This window comes from Phyllobates terribilis, unplaced genomic scaffold (genome assembly GCF_046119375.1).
Source record: "Phyllobates terribilis strain yellow unplaced genomic scaffold, ASM4611937v1 Scaffold_11__3_contigs__length_659146591, whole genome shotgun sequence".
NCBI lineage: Eukaryota > Metazoa > Chordata > Amphibia > Anura > Dendrobatidae > Phyllobates > Phyllobates terribilis.
The window spans coordinates 600,773,334-600,794,950 of record NW_027362771.1 but is presented as its reverse complement, the minus strand read 5'-3'; the positions used below and the strand labels follow the sequence as shown (position 1 = coordinate 600,794,950).

Genomic DNA, 21,617 nt, shown 5'->3' with positions numbered 1-21,617 from the left:
TTTTTTCTTAGACATTTAGGGAGTAACACTGCTCAAAAATAACTCCTTTAAAACTCTGTGTGCACATAGCTTAAGTCTGTGGATTTTGTGTGGTTATACTGCCACCTACTGGAGAACTGCTGCATAAAGAGGAAAGATACTTTACTCAAACGTAATCATAAATAAATACAGATTTTAGATATCTGACCATTTTTTTGTGTCAAAGGTAAGAATTGGGTAAATTATATTGTAATAATAATTATGGATAAAGAACATACGTTGAAATATGATCAGTTATAATAGCCAAGTAAGAATTTCTATAAAATACATTGGCAGCGGTGGGATTCGAACCCACGCCCCCAAAGAGACTGGAGCCTTAATCCAGCGCCTTAGACCGCTCGGCCACGCTACCTGTTGTACCATTTATATTTTGGATGTTGTGTTGTAATAAAAAGGATAAATTGCTGAAGCTGAATCTGAATTCACTGAACCTGATTGGCTGCTCCTCAATGTACCTCCTCCCAGTGTTCAGTACACGCTGCAGCTCGTGGTTTTTGTTTGTTTGTTTTTTTGCCTGTGTTGTTGGATTGTAATTAGAAAGTAACATTGCCACCTAGAGGTTAGTTTATAGAATAAAAACTGAGGGTAGCACCAATTGGACCACACTTGGATGACTTCTCACTGCGGTCCGATTATCACAGAGTGTCAGAAAGGAGAAGGTGGAGAAACTTTTTTTCTCCACATAAAAGAAAAGCTGATGACCCTGGGAGTAACGATCATGGTCACAGAGGTCATGACCAGGCCCATGTGGGTGAGGGGCCCGCTGACGCCAGCGCAAGCACGCTGCCGGCCATATAGAGGCTAGAAGCTGACGGCGGCGTGCACGTAATTGGTGGTGCATGGCAGTGACGTCATATACTCCTGTCGCTTGCATGCTGAAGTCAGCTGTCAGCTTCAGAAGTGGATGCCACTCGGCGGGGGAGCGGAGGTAGGGTGAGTATAATCTTTTTTTGCTATGCATTAAAGAACAGCGGCAAATTGGGAACATACCAGGATGGGCCCAGAATGGGGGATGTATATATCAGGATGGAAGGGAGATATATATATACCAGGAAGGGGTCCAGGATAAGGGACATATATACCAGGATGGAGATATATATACCAAGAAGGGGCCCAGGAAGGGGAATATATATACCAGGAAGGGGCTTAGGATGGGGGATATATATACCAGGATGGGGGATGTATATACCAGGATGGATGGAGGTCATATATACCAGGATGGGCCTGGGTTAAGGGAAATATACCAGGATGGGGAACATATATAACAGGATGGAGGTCATACATACCAGGATGGGCCTGGGATAAGGGAAATATACCAGGATGGGGAACATATATAACAGGATGGAGGCCATATATACCAGGATGGGCCTGGGATAAGGGAAATATACCAGGATGGGGAACATATATAACAGGATAAAGGCCATATATACCAGGATGGGGCCAGGATGGGGGGATATATACCAGGATGGGGATGTATATACCAGGATGGATGGAGGTCATATATACCAGGATGGGCCTGGCATAAGGGAAATATACCAGGATGAGGAACATATATAACAGGATGGAGGTCATATATACCAGGATGGGCCTGGGATAAGGGAAATATACCAGGATGGGGAACATATATAACAGGATAAAGGCCATATATACCAGGATGGGGCCAGGATGGGGGGATATATACCAGGATGGGGATGTATATACCAGGATGGATGGAGGTCATATATACCAGGATGGGCCTGGCATAAGGGAAATATACCAGGATGAGGAACATATATAACAGGATGGAGGTCATATATACCAGGATTGGGACCAAGGATGGGGAACATGTATACCAGGGTGCAGGACATGTATTCCAGCATGGGCCCAGGAAGGGGGACATACTCTGACAAGCAAAAGGGTAACAATGTTTTGAACTTTTGAATTTCTGGCTCCATATCTCACCATCCACTAAGGCTTCTAAAGAAAGTCTTCCATCATTTTATAAACAATCATCTTGGCTATCTCATACATAAATTTGACTTACAACTATTTAGCATATGATTAGTTATGCGGATTCTTCTCATGTCACTGCATTGTTACTGTTTTGTCCTGGTGGTGGAAAAAATCTTTTTCTTCCTGTATAGTACAAAATACAACCTGTTCTCACATTCCCTAATAGCTCAGTGTGTTATTAGGTTGATTCCCAAGTGAAAGGTCAAATCGAGGAGAAGCCATGAAGAAGATATCCCAAGAAAAGAGAAACAGCATTATCCAGATCATCGATAGCGGTTTCTCCACCAAGAAAATTGCCAAACTGCATGAGGTGAGCGCCATGAGAGTTGGAAGAATACGAAATGGGGTCCGTCCATCCATTCAAAAGCCAAGAGGTGGACGTCCAGGCAAGATATAGGAGTCAAAAAGTTGGCTCATTAAAAGGTCTATCAGTTTTGGTGTGACAAACACAGCAGTGGGGGCGGCTCACATGCTTCATAATGGTGAGATCACAGACATCCATGTAAACACCGTGCAACGCATGTTACACAAGTCTGGAATGGTGGCCAGAAAGAAGGTGAAGAAGCCTCGACTTCAAAATCGTCATAAGAAGCGTCGGCTTGAGTTTGCAAGAAAGTACGAAAAGTGGACAGCAGAAGATTGGAAACGGGTGATTTGGAGCAAAAAAAAGAAATTCAGTAGACGAGGCTCTGATGGTGCAAATGGGTCTGGAAGATACAAGGGAAAAAGGAACTGTCAAGTTCTGTGGTTATAGAATTGTTTTACAGCCAAAGGTGTTGGACACTTGACCAAGATTGATGGTGGTCTCAATACTGATCTATATGTGAGTATCCTACAAGACAAGTTACTTTGTAAACTCAAGTACTATGGGTATGAAAAGGACGACATAGTGTTCCTGCAGGATAACGACCCGAAGCATATATCGAGATTGGGGAAGGAATGGTTCAATGACAATGAAGTAGAGGTGCTGGATTTGCCCCCACAGTTCCCAGACCTCAACCCAATCCAACACTTGTGCGTAGAGTTGAAGAAAAAACTGTATACATACCCAAGTGAGTCGACCAGTATGCTCCAACTTTGGGAATGTGCAGAAGAGACCTGGGATCAGATTTCAGTCGAGACATGCACTGGGGCCCATCGGACTTTACTTATGCCACTGCTGATATCGCTTGAACCCAGGGCCAGTGTCACCACCTGGCGCACCTGGGAAAGTGCTTGGGCCCTGCGCAAGCGGGGGGCCCACTCACCGTTGGGAAAACTGGCTCATGAGTCTGTGGGGCCAGGTACCAGTGCCCACGAGTGGGACCCCCTCTTCCTCAGGGCCCCGGCACTTGCAATACTTACCTCTCCTCGTTCCTCTGCTGCTCCGTCGTCTTCCGACTCTGTGACGTCTCAGGGCAGAGGGCGCAATGACATCACTACCGCACACCCTCTGCTCTGAGCAGTGCAGAGAGCCAGAAGATGGGGATGCTGAGGAGTCCAGAACTGCAGCCAGTGAGGAGAAGTGAGTATTTAATTTTTTTTCTGTATGGAGCATTAATTATATGGGGCTCATTGTGTATGGATCAATATATGGGCCTCATTATATATGGAGTATTATATGGGCCCATTATGTATGAAGTATTATATGGGACGCGTTATTCTGTATGGAGCAATATATGGGGCCCATCATGTATGGAGTATTATATGGGACCCGTTATTCTGTATGGAGCAATATATTGGGCCCATTATGTATGGAGTATTATATGGGACCCGTTATTCTGTATGGAGCAATATATGGGGCCCATTATGTATGGAGTATTATATGGGACCCGTTATTCTGTATGGAGCAATATATGGGGCCCATTATGTATGAAGCAATACAGCGAAGGAAATAAGTATTTGATCCCTTGCTGTCTTTGTAAGTTTGCCCACTCACAAATACATGAACAGTCTATAATTTTTAGGGTAGGTTAATATTAACATTGAGAGATAGAATATCCAAAAAAAAAAATCAAGAAAATCACATTGTATAGATTAGATAAATTTATTTGCATTTTGCAGTGAGAAATAAGTATTTTGAACCATAAGTAAGATGCTGGGTGAGAAGGAGACAACTGTTGGTGCAATATTAAGAAAATGAAGAAATACAAAATGACTGTCAATCGACATCGATCTGGGGCACCATGCAAAATCTCACATCCTGGGGTATCCTTGATCATGAAGTAGGTGAGAGATCAGCCTAAATCCCCATCTTCTGGCTCTCTGAACTGCTCAGAGCAGAGGGTGTGCGGTATCAAATACTTATTTCCTTCACTGTATATGGGGCACATTATGTATGGAGCAATATATGGGGCTCATTATGTATGGAGCAATATATGGGGTCCATTATTCTGTATGGAGCATTATATGGGGCCCATTATGTATGGAGCAATATATGGGGTCCATTATTCTGTATGGAGCATTATATGGAGCCCATTACACTGTATGGAGCAATATATGGGGCTCATTATACTGTATGGAGGACTATGTGGTGCCCATAATATTGTATGGAGGACTATACTGTTCGGTCTGCACTGTGCGCTGCGAGGATTCGCCGGTTTCTGAGCTGTCGTGGAATTTACAATAGATATCGCTCATGTAATATATGAAGTGAAATCTTTGTCAAAGTCTGTACAAACTCCGATCCGAGTCTAATCAAAATAATTGATCCGTTTTTTTTCTTGTACATGAGAAAAACTGATGCATGAAGTGCAGAATCCCTAAAGTGCACTTCTATCGCTCACATCCCTTATTACTCACAGTTATCTTTAAGACTACGTTTACATAATTAAGAATAATTCAACCCCATGTCTCCAGCTGAAAATTGTGACCATATTATAGTCAATGGTGCGCGTCAGGTGCCATAAGTGTCCTGCGTATGAGGAATCCGGCACCGATTGTAAGTATGTAATGCAGGTACCGGAATGCAACACACAGAGACACAAGGCGAGAACAGTCAGAGATGATTGTAAACAGTTTTATACAACAGGTATACTGAAACAAGGGATTAGCAACAAGGATAATGAACAGTGGTTTGAAATAGCAGAAAAATACGAAATTTCTCAAAGTAAGGCGCAGTCTCTTAAAATAAGGCGCAGTCTCTTAAAGTAAGGTGATGCCCTCAAGCATGAGAAGCACCACACAAGTTCTTTAACCGTGAATTTGGCCCTAGCGGGGGTCACCGGTTATTCCCGCTAGGCCGTGAGTCTCTTTCCGGATGAATTCAATTAAATCACATTGTGCTACTTTAGCCCCAACCGTCCCCCTCCCAACCTGAGTACTTAAACCCAATTGTCCCCGGTACCGTGGGTGAGCAGTGGAAGTGACGGCCCTGCTCCTCTCTGCTTGGCTGTTGGGGGCAGTCTCTCGAGCCTTGGATAAGGGGGTCCAGGGCTCTTCTGTCGGGTTCCGCGAACTCACTCAGCACCGCGATCAGGTTCCTAGTATCCTCAGCAGGCACAGCACTCGAGTCATAACTGTGAGGGATCCGGAGCTCTTTTACCGGTGCCCGGCTGGAGCACCTCTCAGGCCTCTGGATTTGGCCTGTCACGCGGGGTTTCTCAGGACGCAGGGAGCACGTCTGCTCCTCTCTGCTGCTTGGCGCCAAAGACCCCTCAGGTTTGGCGCGCTGGCCTCTTATCTCTTTGAACTCCTTCCTGGAAGTCACCTGATCGGGTCCAGCCTCTGAATCTGCCCTCCCTGCAACTTCCTTTGTATATTTTGGTTCCGCTTGACTGTCTCTGGCCAGTAGATGGCAGTCTCGCTCCATCCATGAAACGTCATGTTGAAGTTCTTTTACAAGCTTTTTAGCTCGTTCTACATTCCTCCCTCCTTTTTGCTCGCCAGTCCTCGGGCGAGTGGACTCCTCACAGAATTGATGTCTCCTTCCAGGCAGTGCAAGCTCAGACAGGAGTTGGGCACACTCCTGCGTTTTCTGTTGGATTCGAGATCAGATAAACTCTTCCTGAGCATACCGGTTAGGAGGAATTCCGGCATTAGCCCGCTCAGTTCTGCGGGGCTCTTCTTGCGGAGGAGACTCCGGGAGATCCGAGGAATCAACTACTGGGGATTGCAAATCATTTCCTGACTCATTCTGACTTCCACTTGGGAGTGGCACCAACGGTTCTGACGGGCCCAACTGCATTGTGGCCCACCCTTCTTCATCCCCCAAGGTTCCTGTATGTGGCACTTCAGCCAACACGTCTGACGGCCCAGCCCTGTTACAGACTTCTGCTTCAGAGGAGCAAGGTCGCAACATATTACGGTGCAACACCCTGGATGTCGCGGCGTCATCCCCTTCGGGCCTAACCTCATAGACGGGGTTGTCTGGGTGAACCTTCTTCACCACCCGATATGGTATTGCCTCCCAACGATGGTCCAGCTTACTCCCAAATCGTTTAGCCCTCACCAGCACTCGGTCTCCTGGCTGAAGCGATCCACCTGTGGTCGGGGGCCGAACTGCATGCTCTACTTCGTGAAACTTCTGAGCAACCAGTCTTCTCACGGTATGGAGTCGACGCTGGTGTTCTCGAATCCAGGTACTTGGGCTACTGCCCGGACAGGGGTCTTCTGAGTCTAGCTCCAGTTCGGTGATTTCTCGGCCACTTCTTCCAAACAGCAACATGTAGGGGGTGTAGCCAGTGGTTGCATGAACTCGATTATTATACACCCACACCAGCTCGGACACGAATTCAGGCCACTTCATCTTTTTGTCCGCTTCCAGTGTTCGCAACATTTGCAACAGGGTTCGGAGAAAGCGCTCGCATGCACTGTTCCCTTGAGGGTGGTAAGGCGTTGTCCGGGAACGGTCGATCCCATAGATGCGGTATAGCTCATCCATCACTCGTCCTTGGAAGCAGGCCCCCTTGTCAGAATGTATTCGCTTCGGGCACCCATAAATCTCGATGAAATCTTGACAGATGGCCTTGGCTGCGGCTTCTGCCATCTGATCTTTAGTGGGCGTCACTACTGCAAACTTGGTGAAGTGATCAGTCATGACTAAACAGTGTCCATAACCGTTGTATGAAGTTCCTACCATCAAGTAGTCAATCATCAAGACTTCCAAGGGGGCAGAAGTTCGGATGGTCTGAATGGAAGCTCTTTGCTCCGGGGGCTTGTTCAACTCACACTGGTGACATGTTCGGCAGACCCCCTCGACTTCTTGTCGCAGTTGAAGCCAATACACCAGCCGTTGCAACCACCGGAAGGTCTTTTCTACTCCGAAGTGAGCACCTCTTCTATGAGCTTCTTGGGCTAGCTGTGTTACTAGCGCTCCTGGAACTACCACTTGCCAGGTAACATCAAACTCTCGAGGCAGCTGGATTCTTCGGCATAGCAAGCCGTCCTTCAGGAGGAGCCTCTCCCACTGGCCTAGGATTTGTAGGGTAGTTGGAAGTGAAGCGGCTCTGGTTTCCTGGTCGGGTCTCTGATTAAGGGCGACCCATTCTCTCAACTTTGCTAGCTCCGGGTCGGATTGCTGCAGATGTATCCATTCGTCTCTTGAACGGCCCAGAATCTGAGTGGGCCTCGGCTCCCTTCTGGTCTCTTGGGCATCGACCACAGCAGCGGCGAACTGGCTGAAATCCGGGATCTCGTCGCCTTCGAGCTCCTCATCTCTGTCCTTCTTCGGCCCCGCCTGAGTGACCCAGGACAGGGCATCTGCATGTGTGTTCAGGGCCTTGGACCGATAGGTGATTTTATACTGGAATTTGGACATCCTTGCAACCCACCGCTGTTCTAACGCGCCCAGTTTGGCGTTCTCCAAGTGGGTCAAAGGGTTGTTATCTGTCCACACTTGCACTTCTGACCCTGACAGGTACTCAGCAAATTTCTCGGTCATGGCCCACACCAGTGCCAGTAGCTCCAGCTTAAACGAACTGTAGTTGTCCGGATTCTTCTCCGTATCTCGGAGTGACCTTCTGGCATACGCAATCACTCGCTCTTTCCCTTCTTGTACTTGAGCCAGCACTGCTCCCAGCCCATGCAAGCTTCCATCAGTGTACAACATGATCGGCTGCGAAAAGTCAGCATAGGCCAGAATCAGGGCATCTGTTAGCGCCATTTTCAATGCTCGGAATGCCTCTTCTTGTCGTGGGCCCCACTGAATGGGCTGCCACTTGGCTCCCCCGGCTGTTCCTCTCAGCAATTCATTGAGCGGGTTCGCAATCTTAGCAAAGTCTTTAATGAATCTGTGGTAGTATCCACCGAGCCCCAGGAATGCCCTTAGTTCCCTTAGATTGGCGGGCGTGGGCCACTTCTGCACGGCAGCTACTTTCTCCGCAGTGGGGTGCACCCCTGCACTGGACACAGTGTGACCCAGATATTCAATTTCTCGTTTGAAGAGACGACACTTACAAGGCTTAATTTTCAGGCCGTGCCTTTGTAGCCGTTCTAACACTTGTTCCAATCGGCGGAGATGATCCTCAAACGTTGCGGAATAGATAATTATATCGTCCAGATATATTAAAGTGGCTTCAAAGTTGAGGTCCCCCAAGCATCTCTCCATCAGCCGTTGGAAGGTTCCTGGTGCATTTGTTAGTCCGAACGGCATTCGATTGAACTCAAACAGGCCCATAGGGAGAACAAAAGCTGTCTTCGGACGATCCTTCTCAGCTACTGGGACCTGCCAATAGCCACTGGCCAGGTCGAGGGAGGAGAAGAATTTGGCGCTCCCTAGTGCAGATAGAGACTCTTCGATTCGGGGGAGTGGATAGGAGTCCTGTACTGTACAGGCATTCAGCTTCCGATAGTCTACGCAAAATCTCAGGGTACCGTCCTTCTTTCGGACCAGCACGATCGTAGCCACCCAGGGGCTCTGGCTTTCACGGATCACACCGTTCTGCAACATGTGGGCCAACAGCTCTTTCACCTCCTGGTACATTTGAGGCGGGGTCTGCCGATATCTCTCTCGGATGGGAGCAGTATTTCCGGTGGGTATTTCGTGCTGAATGTCCCGAGTGCACCCGAAATCATCTTCATGCTGTGCAAACACTCCCTGATATCGCTGTAGAAGTTGTTCGATCTGCCTTACTTGTCCAGCAGAAAACTCAGTCAGGTTAGCTTCCATTTCTTCCAGGAGATGGCGTCCAGCCAACGGTTCTCTTCCATGTTCATGGCTATTGAGGGACACCTCTAGGGTCCATGGTTTTCCTTCCACAGGTGCCAGCCCTATAGCGTCAGCTCTAGTAAGGGCCTCCGGCATTACGCACACTCGCGCCACCTCTTGTCGGGGCAACAACTGTAAACTGGTGCCACTTAAATTGATGCAGCGCACGGGTACTCGACCGTGCCGCATGGTGGCCAGAGTTCGAGCAATCAGGAGTCCAGAGGGCGCTTCTTCTCCCTCCATTGGTTCAACTTGAATGTCCACGCCCTCTAAGGACACATGTGCCAGCACCGGCAAAGTAAGTACAGTCTGTCCCACCGGCAGTGTCATTCGGGCGGTATCGATACCTTACCAAGGTACTGGGAGGTAGTGGGCAACTTTTGAATCTGAATGACCCGCACGAGGTGCTGGAACACTCTCTTGTTAGCTGGGTCTCGAGATGCGCGGGTCCAGTTGTTTTTGCTACAGCCCTCAGCCAGGAACTGTCCGACTTCTTTCAGCACATTCATGCCCAGGGTTACAATGTGCCCATCGCCTCTGGGCCCGGTGGTCAGTACAATCCCTTTTCGACCGAGGTCTTTTCCACATGCCCGCACGGACATCCATACTACTCCCGCTACTGGGATAGGTAGTTGATTAGCCGCCAGCAGTTTGACAGTGGGTTCCCGGCAGGAACGAGCGACTTCAGGAAAGTGACTTTGGAAGTACGTCTCAGGCATAGTGGTCACTTGAGACCTGGTGTCCATCAAACAGCGGATCCGCTGCCCATTGAATTCAGCCCAGATAATGGGCCTCTCGGAGACAATGTCTTCAGAGCTCCCTCTTCTACTCTCTGAAGCTCGAGACCCCACGGTATGCTCCACAACCGTGGGGCATTTTAGTTTAACAGCTGTCCCCTCCTCCTCCTTTCTCGGTTGGGACAGTCTTTGGAGATATGCCCCCTACCTCCGCAGGTCCAGCACTCCGGTCCTCGTTCTGCCGATAGGTCGGGTACATGTCGTGCTGGGGCCGGATAGGAACGTCTTTCTCGTTCTGGTCTCCGTCCAAGTAGAGCAGTATGGTCCGTCGGCAAGGGGGCAGTAGGGGTCTTTCTAATAGCATTCAACTCACCCCAAATGTCTCGAATTTCCTGACGCATTTCCCGTACCCAATCAGGCTCTTGGTTGGTGAATCCAGGAGCAATTGCCTCATGACTTCTAACTGTGGCTTTGAGAACAGGAACTTCTCTCTCCAGGACTCTAGCTTCAGCCCCAACCTCCAGGAAGCCCAGATCAGGGCTCAATCGCAGCCGCTCCTTCAGGATCTGCCTCAGGGAAGGGTCTTTCAAGCCAGCAATCAGTTGGTCACGCAACACCTCATCCAATGGTCCCAGTCCTCAGTTCCCATCTTGACTTTTCTTAGTGATATGGGCCATCACTTCCTGTAATGCATTAACATACTGATTTACTGTCTCATTTTCCCCTTGGACCCGCTGAAACAACCGTAAGCGCAAGTGTCACCGTGCATGTCCTCTAGAATTTTTATCACTTTATTCACAGTGTCACGGTCCCCAGGTGGGCGGTACATCACAGTCTGTCGGGCCTCTCCATCAAGGGTTAGGAGGGCCAGCTCCGCCTGGGCTAGAGGGTCAAGGGGATACATACGTAGCATACTTCTCAGTCTTTCTGCCCAGTCCCAAAGTGACATGCCATCCCCTGTAAACTTGGGAAGATGGCTGAGCATAGCCCCCAGGGGTATATGGCTACGGCCGGACCCAGACACAGACTGATCCGCCATCTCTGCGTCTGAATGTTGCATCCTGCCGACTACGCCAAATGTAATGCAGGTACCTGAATGCAACGCACAGAGACACAAGGCGAGAACAGTCAGAGATGATTGTAAACAGTTTTATACAACAGGTATACTGAAACAAGGGATTTGGCCCTAGCGGGGGTCACCGGTTGTTCCCGCTAGGCCGTGAGTCTCTTTCCGGATGAATTCAATTAAATCACATTGTGCTACTTTAGCCCCAACCGTCCCCCTCCCAACCTGAGTACTTAAACCCAATTGTCCCCGGTACCGTGGGTGAGCAGTGGAAGTGACGGCCCTGCTCACGTATGCAGCTCCTCTCTGCTTGGCTGTTGGGGGCAGTCTCTCGAGCCTAGGATAGGGGGGTCCAGGCCTCTCTGAACTTCCAGGAATTCTTGTACATAGGAGCAGTATTATAGTAGTTATATTTTTGTACATAGGAGCAGTATTATAGTAGTTATATTCTTGCACATAGGGGGCAGTATTATAGTAGTTTTATTCTTGTATATAGGGGCAGTATTATAGTAGTTATATTTTTGTACATAGGAGCAGTATTATAGTAGATATATTCTTGTACATAGGAGCAGTATTATAGTAGTTATATTCTTGTACATAGGGGCAGTATTATAGTAGATATATTCTTGTACATAGGGAGCAGTATTATAGTAGTTTTGTTCTTGTACATAGGGGGCAGTATTATAGTAGTTATATTCTTGTATATAGGAGCAGTATTATAGTAGTTATATTTTTGTACATAGGAGCAGTATTATAGTAGTTATATTCTTGCACATAGGGGGCAGTATTATAGTAGTTTTATTCTTGTATATAGGGGCAGTATTATAGTAGTTATATTCTTGCACATAGGGGCAGTATTATAGTAGTTATATTCTTGTACATAGGGGCAGTATAGTTTTTAATAGTTTTTATTTTTATAGCGCCAACATATTCCGCAGCACTTTATAAATTTTAGGAGGGACATATACAGACAATACAGAATAAGCATATCTCATATCGAAAGGAGTGAGGGCTATAGTAGTTATATTCTTGCACATATGAGCAGTATTATAGTAGTTATATTTTTGTACATAGGGGCAGTATTATAGTAGTTATATTCTTGTACATAGGGGGCAGTATTATAGCAGTTATATTCTTGTACATAGGAGCAGTATTATAGTAGTTATATTCTTGTACATAGGGAGCAGTATTATAGTAGTTATATTCTTGTACATAGGAGCAGTATTATAGTAGTTAGCATACCACGATCTCCAGCGCCATACACTCCTCTTACCTGTAACGGCTCCATGCGTTCTTCTGTCTGGAGCCAGACTGCGCGTTGTGCATGCGCAATCTATAGAAGCTTCAGACAGAGGGACGCTTGGCCGGTTATATTATAGATATTTGTATACTTATCCTTCCCCTTTCCCATCCTTTTTATCTGTTCACACCCTTGTTTCCCCATACCTTTGTCCTTTAGATAGTTATTTAATTAATGTTTTGTTTGATTATATCCTTCGTGTGTATTGTTTCCCCTCCCTTAAAACCTAATTTAAATAATTTGATGACATTTCACAAAGATCTTTAGACATTCAGGAGTCAGTGAAAGATATGAGGACTCAAACAAGACATATTTTATACAATACATATACATTACAATGGCCTACCTTCACTACAGTGTGTAGAGCTCTCCTCAAGCACTTGTTATGTCAAACATGGGTGAAAAAGGCACATTTTAACTGACCTTGGGGCGCAGCGTTTGAGGATCTGACTTCAGATTAGAATGTTGCGTGTCCAAATCATGTCGGGGTTAATTGTCTAATTCATCTTGGATAATGTGAACGATGTCTGGATTGAGATTGAAAATGGAGCCCTTCATCCTTCTGACAATAGATTAACTTGCCTTTTTTGCCATCTTTCAGCACAGTGTCAGTAGCTTTTTGATGAAAAATATCATTGAGAATCCAGATCTGAAAATTGAAATTTCAAATCACATTGGGATCGTTTATCATTTTGGTTACATCATTATCATCTTTATATGAGTAATCAAGCAAAAGTTTAATGTTTAAAAAATAAAAAATAAGCATAATCAGTATCACCGCGTTTGTAAAAGTCTGATAAAAATGTAAAATTGTTTAACCATTGCAATAAATGCAGTAAAGCAAAATAAAATTGAGAACGCCAGAATCTCCGTTTTTTTGTCAATGGACCTTCAACAAAAAATGCAATAAAAAATGATCAAAATATCACATGTATATCCAAAAATTGTATCATCAAAAACTGCATCTCTGCATGCAAAAAACAAGCACTCTTACAGCCCCATGAATGAGAAAATCAAAACTATTTTTTCAGTACTTTATGGTAATTGATTAGTGTCTTTTAAAACTACAACTTATTCATTAAAAAAAGCAATCACTAATATTGACAGAAAATTAATAAAAATGCCTTTTGGAAGAATGGGAGCAAAAAACTAAAGCACAAAATGAAAAAATGTCCCATTCTCACAGGGTTAATGTTTGGGCAGAACAAACTTTTAACATTTACAGTATCTTTTAAAAGCGAAGCATTCTGTTACATAATAATCCATGAACATAATAAAGAACAGGTTTCTCAGGTTTATTTCTGGAAGCCTTTTTTCCAAGAGTTTAGTATTAAAAATGTGTAGAAAAAAAGAGGTATTAAAAATGAAAAACACAAATAAATCCAACTTCAGTTGTCAATTTCAAAAAGAAAATCTGAACGTAGATCACATAGAAAGATGTTTAGGTAGACGAGGTGGCTGAGTGGTTAAGGCTGCTCATCTATTGTGCTTTGAACGCGTGGGTTCGAATCCTATCCTTGTCGTTATCTTGTGGGTTTTTCAACACCTATGTCATTTTTACCATCACACCTATAATATAAGGTCTGTGCTGCCAACAATTCTCATCATATCACTTAAAATGCTATGGCTATTTGAATATTTTACGTGCAAGAGAACTGAATGATGACTGTCATATTCTTTTCAAATGGTGTAATTCAAAAGTCTACAAGATTGACAAATTTCACCCAACATTAAATTTTTTGCAACTTTTGATAATATTCTTACTAGCAACCCTTGGTACTAATTTCTAATTTGCAACAATTAGTAGGAATCATACGCAAAGTAAATCTGAAAATTGTAATTATTGCTGTTCATTGATATTTCATAGAGGATGGGATGTGCCACAGGCTTACTGAGAGATAAAATGGTGGTTAACTCTTTTCTATCATAATTTAGCATGATTCTAGACCCCATAGCGGTCCCCAATGATTAGAAATTATAGTTACCCTAAAAAAAATAAGTAGAGTTTAAAATAGATAATATTCAACTCACATTGAAAATACCTTGTTTAGATATAAAAAATAAAATCCTAAAAATAAAAATTATACAACTATTTTTTTCATCGTTAACTCTTTCTTGACACATGACGTACATGGGTTAGTGTGGGTATATGGAGCAGACTTAGGAGCTGAACTTTCACAATATCTGGCAGAGACATGTATATACAGACAGCAGGGATGCTGGGAAGCACTTAATTGTCGTGGTAAATGTTTCTCAGTGGCACTGATCCAAGTTGCTTGAGGCCTCAATGGATGCCATGTCGATGTTCCTGTGAAGTTCACACTCCTGCTGGAGTTCCTGACTTTACTTATATACTGCTATACAATTGTGTTGAATAATGGCTAAGGATAAAAAAGCCTTTATTAGATATGTAGAAACCATGATACACCATACAAGAGAAGAGTACGTGCGCAGCACGTGACATGTGTTACATTAATAATTAATAATACATATTCAACATTAAGATATGACAGGGCAGGCAATTGATATGTAGTGATCTAAGCTATACCATGGTGCCTAGATCTCACTCCACCACTCCACAAAAAAGAAGAGGGTAATTTGTGCTTGGTATGAGTCCGGATTAGTGTCACCAGTCGCAGAGAAAAGAGGGGACAGGTAAATGCACTACAGGCTAATAATATAAATATAAATAATTTTTATATAGCACCAACATACTCCACAGTGCTTTACATGAATTATTGTCACAGTCCCCATTGTGGCTCACAATTAGTGTTGAGCCACCCCCGTAGTGTTCGAGTTCGGTTCGGTTCGTCGAACACCCGTGTGTTCGTCGAACTGTTCGTCGAACACCTTCGAACACCGTTAAAACCAATGGCAGGCAAACAAAAACACATAGAAACACAAAGAAAACACCTTCAAAGGTGTCCAAAAGCTGACAAACTGCTCTGAAGACACAACTAACACATGGAAAAGTGACAAGTACATATAGTCATGCGAAAAGAAAAGAGGTAGAGGAGTAAAAGGAGGGGGAGACACAGATATAGGCATGTCATGCCCTTCTAAAATCCAAAAAGTGAGAAGCCGACACGTTCAGTCTGCTCCTGCCCGTGCCACCTCCGTGTCGCCGGGTTTGTGCCAGAGCCGCGGTGAACCCTGATGGCCAGCCCCCCTCTCCCAATACTGGTGCCTGTCCGCTGGTGGGTCGAGCGAGCCTCCCTGTGGTGGAGGCAGCTCTAAGCTTTTTAATTTAAATTGTCTCTCTAATTTGAATAAATACACTTTAAATCCATTTACAAGGATCTATTGGAGGGCAAGTCTCATGCCAGCAGCCGCGTAATTCCAGCTCCAGTAGCGTCCACTAATGCTGCTGCAGTTAAAAAGCTTTTATAAGGATCGAGCTCGGCTGTCCACCGCAAGGCATCCTACTGCCAGTCCAAGCCCCTATGCCTTGGGGTGCCTCCTGATGCTCTTCACTGAGTATCCCGTGGTCCCGAAGCATTTCCTTTGAAAAAATGAAGTGTCCAAACTACAGGTGGTGTAGCTTGCTTAACAGCCGGGATAATCCGCTGACTAGCAGACCCTGCTACTAGGCACAAAGTATTTCCTGGGCTAGATGCAGTTAAAAACTTGTAATTAGATACTCTCGTTGGATGCTGAGAAAGCATTCCATAGAGTCTCTTGGCATGCCATATATGATTCTCTTAAAAAGCTTGGGGTAGGGGTCTAGGGGACCCTTTTATAGCCAAAATCACGGCCCTGTATCGCAATACGTCACCTAGGCTGAAGATAAATGGAATTGTAGCACCCCAAGGGCTTGGTTGCTACAGAGGTATTGCACCTCACCCAGAGGTGTGATATCTCACTCTAAGGTAAGGATGTAGTGTGGATCAGGACTCGACACCTGCATGCATTACACCACATTGCCGTGGGGCAGGGCGACCAATATGCCCCTGAGATGGGCACGACAGTCCCTGTCCCTGGCTGGAGTGGGGGGAGGGAACACTGAGGAAGGGGAACCCTGTAGTGCAGGAGCAGGGAGGAAGCAGTTCCTGGGTGCATTGAGAAGGGAGTATAAAAGGTGGGCACCATCTTAGTTCAGTGCAGAGAAGTCTGAGCAGAAGTGGCAGGGAGCAGGGGCTCTGCATGAGCTCTGCTCCGGAGGCGGGCCTAGTAACAGAGGCCCAGGCCTGGAAGAGGGAGAAGGAAGGAAGAGGAGCGGAGAAGGCTCCAGGAACGAGGAACGAAGGGATCCCAGGGGTGCGGACGGGCGAGTCGCCACCGCACGCCCGAATCCACCTGCGTGGAGGGGTCAGGCCAAAGGGGGAGACCGGTCCCCGAAACTAGTGGAGGCAGGAAACGACCCTCAGCTAGAAACAGGAGGCTGTGACATTTTATGTGGCGCAGCCCCTCGCTATACCCGCTAGGAAGGCACCACATAGGGTCAGGGAAACTGGCGCCAAGTTTACCAAGAGGAGGCCCGAGGCAGCCGGACAGAAGGGTTGGTAAGAAAGGCCAGACAAAGGACACACAAAGGGGGTCCTGTGAAGCACTCCAAAGTTATCTGGGAGTTGTCTGAGCCCCTCACCTGGTGAGCACAGTACGACGTGGGCAGCCGTTACCTGCAGACGTGGTCTGGATAATAAGAACTGTGAGTAAAGGCCCTGGACTGCATCACTGACTCCGTGTCATTACTGCTGCTGCCCTGCACCATCACCCCCATCCTCCGCATACACTGCCCTGAGGCTATACTCCTCCCGTGGGGAGTTATGCTACGCTCTGCTGCACCCACAACACCAGCCTCAGCGGTCTGCCCTGGAGCGGCGGTTCACTCTGACCGCAATCCACGGGTGGCGTAGTCGGACATTTAAACATCAAAACCACATAAATAGTTCCGCCACTGGTTTGACCGCCCTGAGCCACGGAACCGGGTTGCCGCCACGGAGACTACAACCACCAGCATCCACCAAAAAGTGTCCGGCTCCGGGTGTCCCAAGGCCCAGGGGGCGCGTCAGAACATTTTCATCACCTTTCACAATCACCAATGGGACAAGGCAGGGATGTTCTCTTTCCCCTCTCTTATACATCCTAGTGACGGAGCACCTGCTCTCATCAATTCGCCATAACCCCAATATTAGGTGGATTGAGGTGGGAGGCACAGAGTACAAGTGCTCTCTATTTGCTGATGATGTCCTAGTATATATCACTCAATCACATATATCCATCCATGCTGTTATGGCTGAAATAGATCACTTTGTTACATGGTCAAATTTTAAAATCAATGCAGCGAAGTCTGAGGCCCTCAATGTCTCCCTCCCCAAATCCATATAGGATTCCATCCAGTCCAACTTTCCCTTTGCCTGGCCCTCACAGGGTATCAAATACTTAGGAATTCCTATTCATAGAGACCTCTCCCATCTATGTTATCTTAATTTTGGGCCCTTTATTGAACAACTCCATACAGACCACGGTTGGCAAGTTAGAACTGTAAGATTCACTACGTGAACCACTGGTGTTTTGTGGAAAAGCACATGTACACTGTGTTCCAAATTATTATGCAAAAAGTGTTTAGGAGTGATAAGGGAAGAATTTGTTTGTTTGTCAGTTAAACTCATTGATGGTGATGTGTGTCAGGGCTCTTTATATCACTGTAAGCAATTGCAGACACCTGTGCTAATTAGTTTGGCAGGTGTGTCCAATGAAAGGCAAGACTACTTAAGAAGGCTGTCTCACATTATTAAGCAGCCTACATTTTCTGCCAAAATGGGAAAGAAAAAGGATGTGTCGGCTGCTGAGAAGCAACAAATTGTGGAGTGTTTAGGTCAAGGCATGACTACAATCAACATTGTGCGATGATCAGGATGAAGTGTCTTGGCAATCAAGAAGTATGTAGCTGATTCACAGTACACACGTGTGCGTGCTGATAAGGGCAAATTGAGGACTCTTTCCTACAGGCAATTACGTCAGGTTGAAAGAGCAGCAGCAAAAAAGCCTTGTCATAGCAGCAGACAAGTTTTTGAAGCTGCTTGTGCCTCCAACGTCCCCCGAACAACAAGATGCAGGGTCCTTCAGAGGTTTGCAGCTGTGCATACGCCATCCTGTCGACCTCCTCTATCCACTTCACACAAGCAGAAACGGCTCCAGTGGGCCAAACATTACATGAAGACTGATTTCAAAACTGTTTTGTTCACGGATGAGTGCCGTGCAGCGCTCGATGGTCCAGATGGATGGAGTGGAGGATGGCTGGTTGATGGACACCCCACGCAAACAAGGCTACAGCGCCAACAAGGAGGAGGTGGAGTAATGTTTTGGGCTGGAATCATGGGGAGAGAGATTGTCGGCCCCTTTAGGATCCCTGAAGGCGCTAAAGATGAACTCCATAATGTATGTGGATTTTCTCAAACAGCACTTCCTGCCATGGTTCAAGAAGAAGAACAGTGTATTTCACAGCAAGATCATTTTTCCGCATGATAATGCACCATCTCATGCTGCACATAAAACATCTGCATCTCTGGCTGATATGCGCATAAAAGGGGACAAACTTATGGTGTGACCCCCATGCTCCCCTGACCTCTACCCCATTCAGAACCTTTGGAGCATCATTAAAAGGAGTGTCTATGATGGCGGGAGGCAGTTCACATCTAAGCAACAGCTATGGGAGGGTATTCTGTCCTCATGCAAAACAATTGAAGCAGAAACCATCCAAAACCTGACAAATTCAATGGACGAGAGAGTTCAGAAGCTCCTTTCGAACAAGGGGTCCTCTGTGAAAATGTAACATCACCTAGAATAAAGTTTTGAGTTGAAAACTGTTTGATTTCAGTTTCTAACAACCTGCTAATGCTTATAATTTCAAAAATGACCATTTTTTTGGTCTTTATTAAAATGAAAAGGTTGATCGAAAAGTTTGGGGGATCTAAGAGTGTGGCAACCCAGTAGTCATGATTACTTCGAATTCTGACAATATGAGGGTCATGCTGCAGGTAGTGCAGCAAGAAGGCACTTATGTGTCTTGCGCATCTCGGAGCCCCAAAATTATTTTCCGGGCTAGATGCAGCTAAAAATTATTATTAATTTTAAATCTGGTGACGCTTTAGTATAGATGGCCTAATAGGATCAGTGCTGCACACTGCTACAAAACCCAAATTATTTTCCAGTCAAGATACAGATAAACATGATTAGTAATTTTAAATCTGGTGGAGCTTATTATAGATGGCCTAATAGAATCAGTGCTGCACACTGCTACAAAGCCCAAATTATTTTCCAGCCAAGATACAGATAAACATGATTAGTAATTTGAAAGCTTAAAACGGTTGGTAGGGTGATTTTAACCAATCATCAAGCTTTTACTCTCCCCAGGATGACACAGGGGTAGAAAAGTCGTTTCGGATCCATGATTTGTTCATCTTTATGAACGTGAGTCTGTCTACATTATCAGTGGAGAGCCGCGTGCGCTTATCTGTCAGCACACCACCAGCAGCGCTGAACACACGTTCAGACAGAACGCTGGCTGCGGGGCATGACAAGATCTCCAAGGCGTAAGTGGCTAGCTCCGGCCATTTATCCAGATTGGAAGCCCAAAAAGAGCAAGGGTCCAGTGACACAGTCGTGGCTTCAATGTTTACTTGGAGATACTCCTGTACCGTCGTCTCTAGGCGTTGACTATGTGTCAGACTTCTTGTCTCCTGTGGCCTTGCAAAGGATGGGCTAAAAAAGTGGTGAAATGATTCCGCAAAATTGATGTTACCAGCAGATACTGTGGTTCTGTTACGGTTTGAGTGCTGAACACTTGACGGTCCCACGGTTGGCAAGTTGGAACTGTGAGATTCACTATGTGCACCACTGGTATTTTGTGGAAAAGCACATGTAAGATTCTGCAACAGTCTCTGCTGATACTCCTGCATGCGTGCATCCCTTTCTATGGCAGGAATAATTTCTGCAAATTTACTTTTGTACCGGGGATCTAACAGTGTGGCAACCCAGTAGTCAGGATTATTTCTAATTCTCACAATTCGAGGGTCATGTTGCAGGTAGTGCAGCAAGAAGGCACTCATGTGTGTTGCGCATCCAGGAGCACCAAGTCCCTGTTGTGTTGGTGGCGAGGTAACAATCATGCTTCCTTCCTCTGTCCTCTCCCCCCAACCTCGCACAACAGAAATGTGATCAAGGTCTCCCTCATCTGATGAGTCTTCCATCAGTTCATCCTCCACTTCTTCCTGGGCTCCTGCACCTTCCTCACTAGTTTGGCTGCTACCATGCGCCCTGGTAAAACCATCTCCCCCACCCTCACATGCCTGCCACCTTGGTGCTGCCGACCGTCTGGACCTTGCAGATGTTAGCCCTTCCGCATACAACTCCTCCTCCTCTACTTCCTCCACCTCCTCTTGTGCCACCACCTGACTCCGAATTCTGTTTAACATGTGCTCCAGCATGTAAATCACCGGAATAGTCATGCTGATAATGGCATCGTCAGCACTAAACATCTTCGTCGCCATTTCAAAACTGTGCAGAAGGGTGCATAGGTCCCTGATCTGAGACCACTCCTCCAGCGTGATTTGCCCCACCTCTGGATCTCGTTGGCCCAGGCTATACGTCAGAACGTATTGCACCAGGGCTTGTCGGTGCTGCCACAGTCGCTGCAACATGTGCAGAGTTGAATTCCACCGGGTAGGCACATCGCATTTTAGCCGGTGAAGTGGCAGGCCCAACGACTTCTGTAGAGATGTAAGTCGCTGAGCTGCGGGATGCGAACGGCGAAAGTGAGCACACAGCGACCGTGCCCTCTGCAGAAGGCCATCTAGTCTGGGATAGTGGGCTAAAAATTGCTGGACAACCAGGTTCAACACGTGAGCCATACAAGGCACGTGTGTGACATTGCCCCGGCGAAGGGCCGCACCCAGGTTTGCAGCATTGTCGCACACGGCCTTCCCTGGTTTCAGGTCCAGTGGAGACAACCATTCATGAAATTGGTTCTCCAGAGCTGACCACAACTCCTCAGCTGTGTGACTCACATTTCCCAGACATTTCAATGTAAAAACCGCCTCATGACGTTGAGCCCTACTGCCAGCATAGTAAGGAGGTGTGCTGGATCCCTTCTGCGCAGTTAGAAAGCTTGCGGCATGACCAGACAGGCTTTGGGTGCAGGTGGAAGACCGAGAGGAGGTTGAGGAGGCAGAAGCAGTGGAGGAACTTTGACATAAAGAGGATTGACGCACAACTCGTGGGGACGGCAAGACTTGGACAGCAGCCCCTTGTCCTGCTGTCACCATAGTTACCCAGTGCCCAGTCAGCGACATGTAACGCCCCTGTCCATGCCTACTCGTCCAAGTGTCTGTGGTGAAATGCACCCTGTCACACACA

The 21,617-nt window shown here is 46.3% G+C and overlaps 1 non-coding gene across 1 annotated transcript; it reads right to left on the bottom strand.

The window, feature by feature from the left end:
- Positions 1-309: 309 nt before the first annotated feature.
- TRNAL-AAG (transfer RNA leucine (anticodon AAG)) lies at positions 310-391 on the bottom strand. Its single transcript has one exon. It is a non-coding gene; the product is annotated as a tRNA-Leu (tRNA).
- Positions 392-21,617: the final 21,226 nt, after the last annotated feature.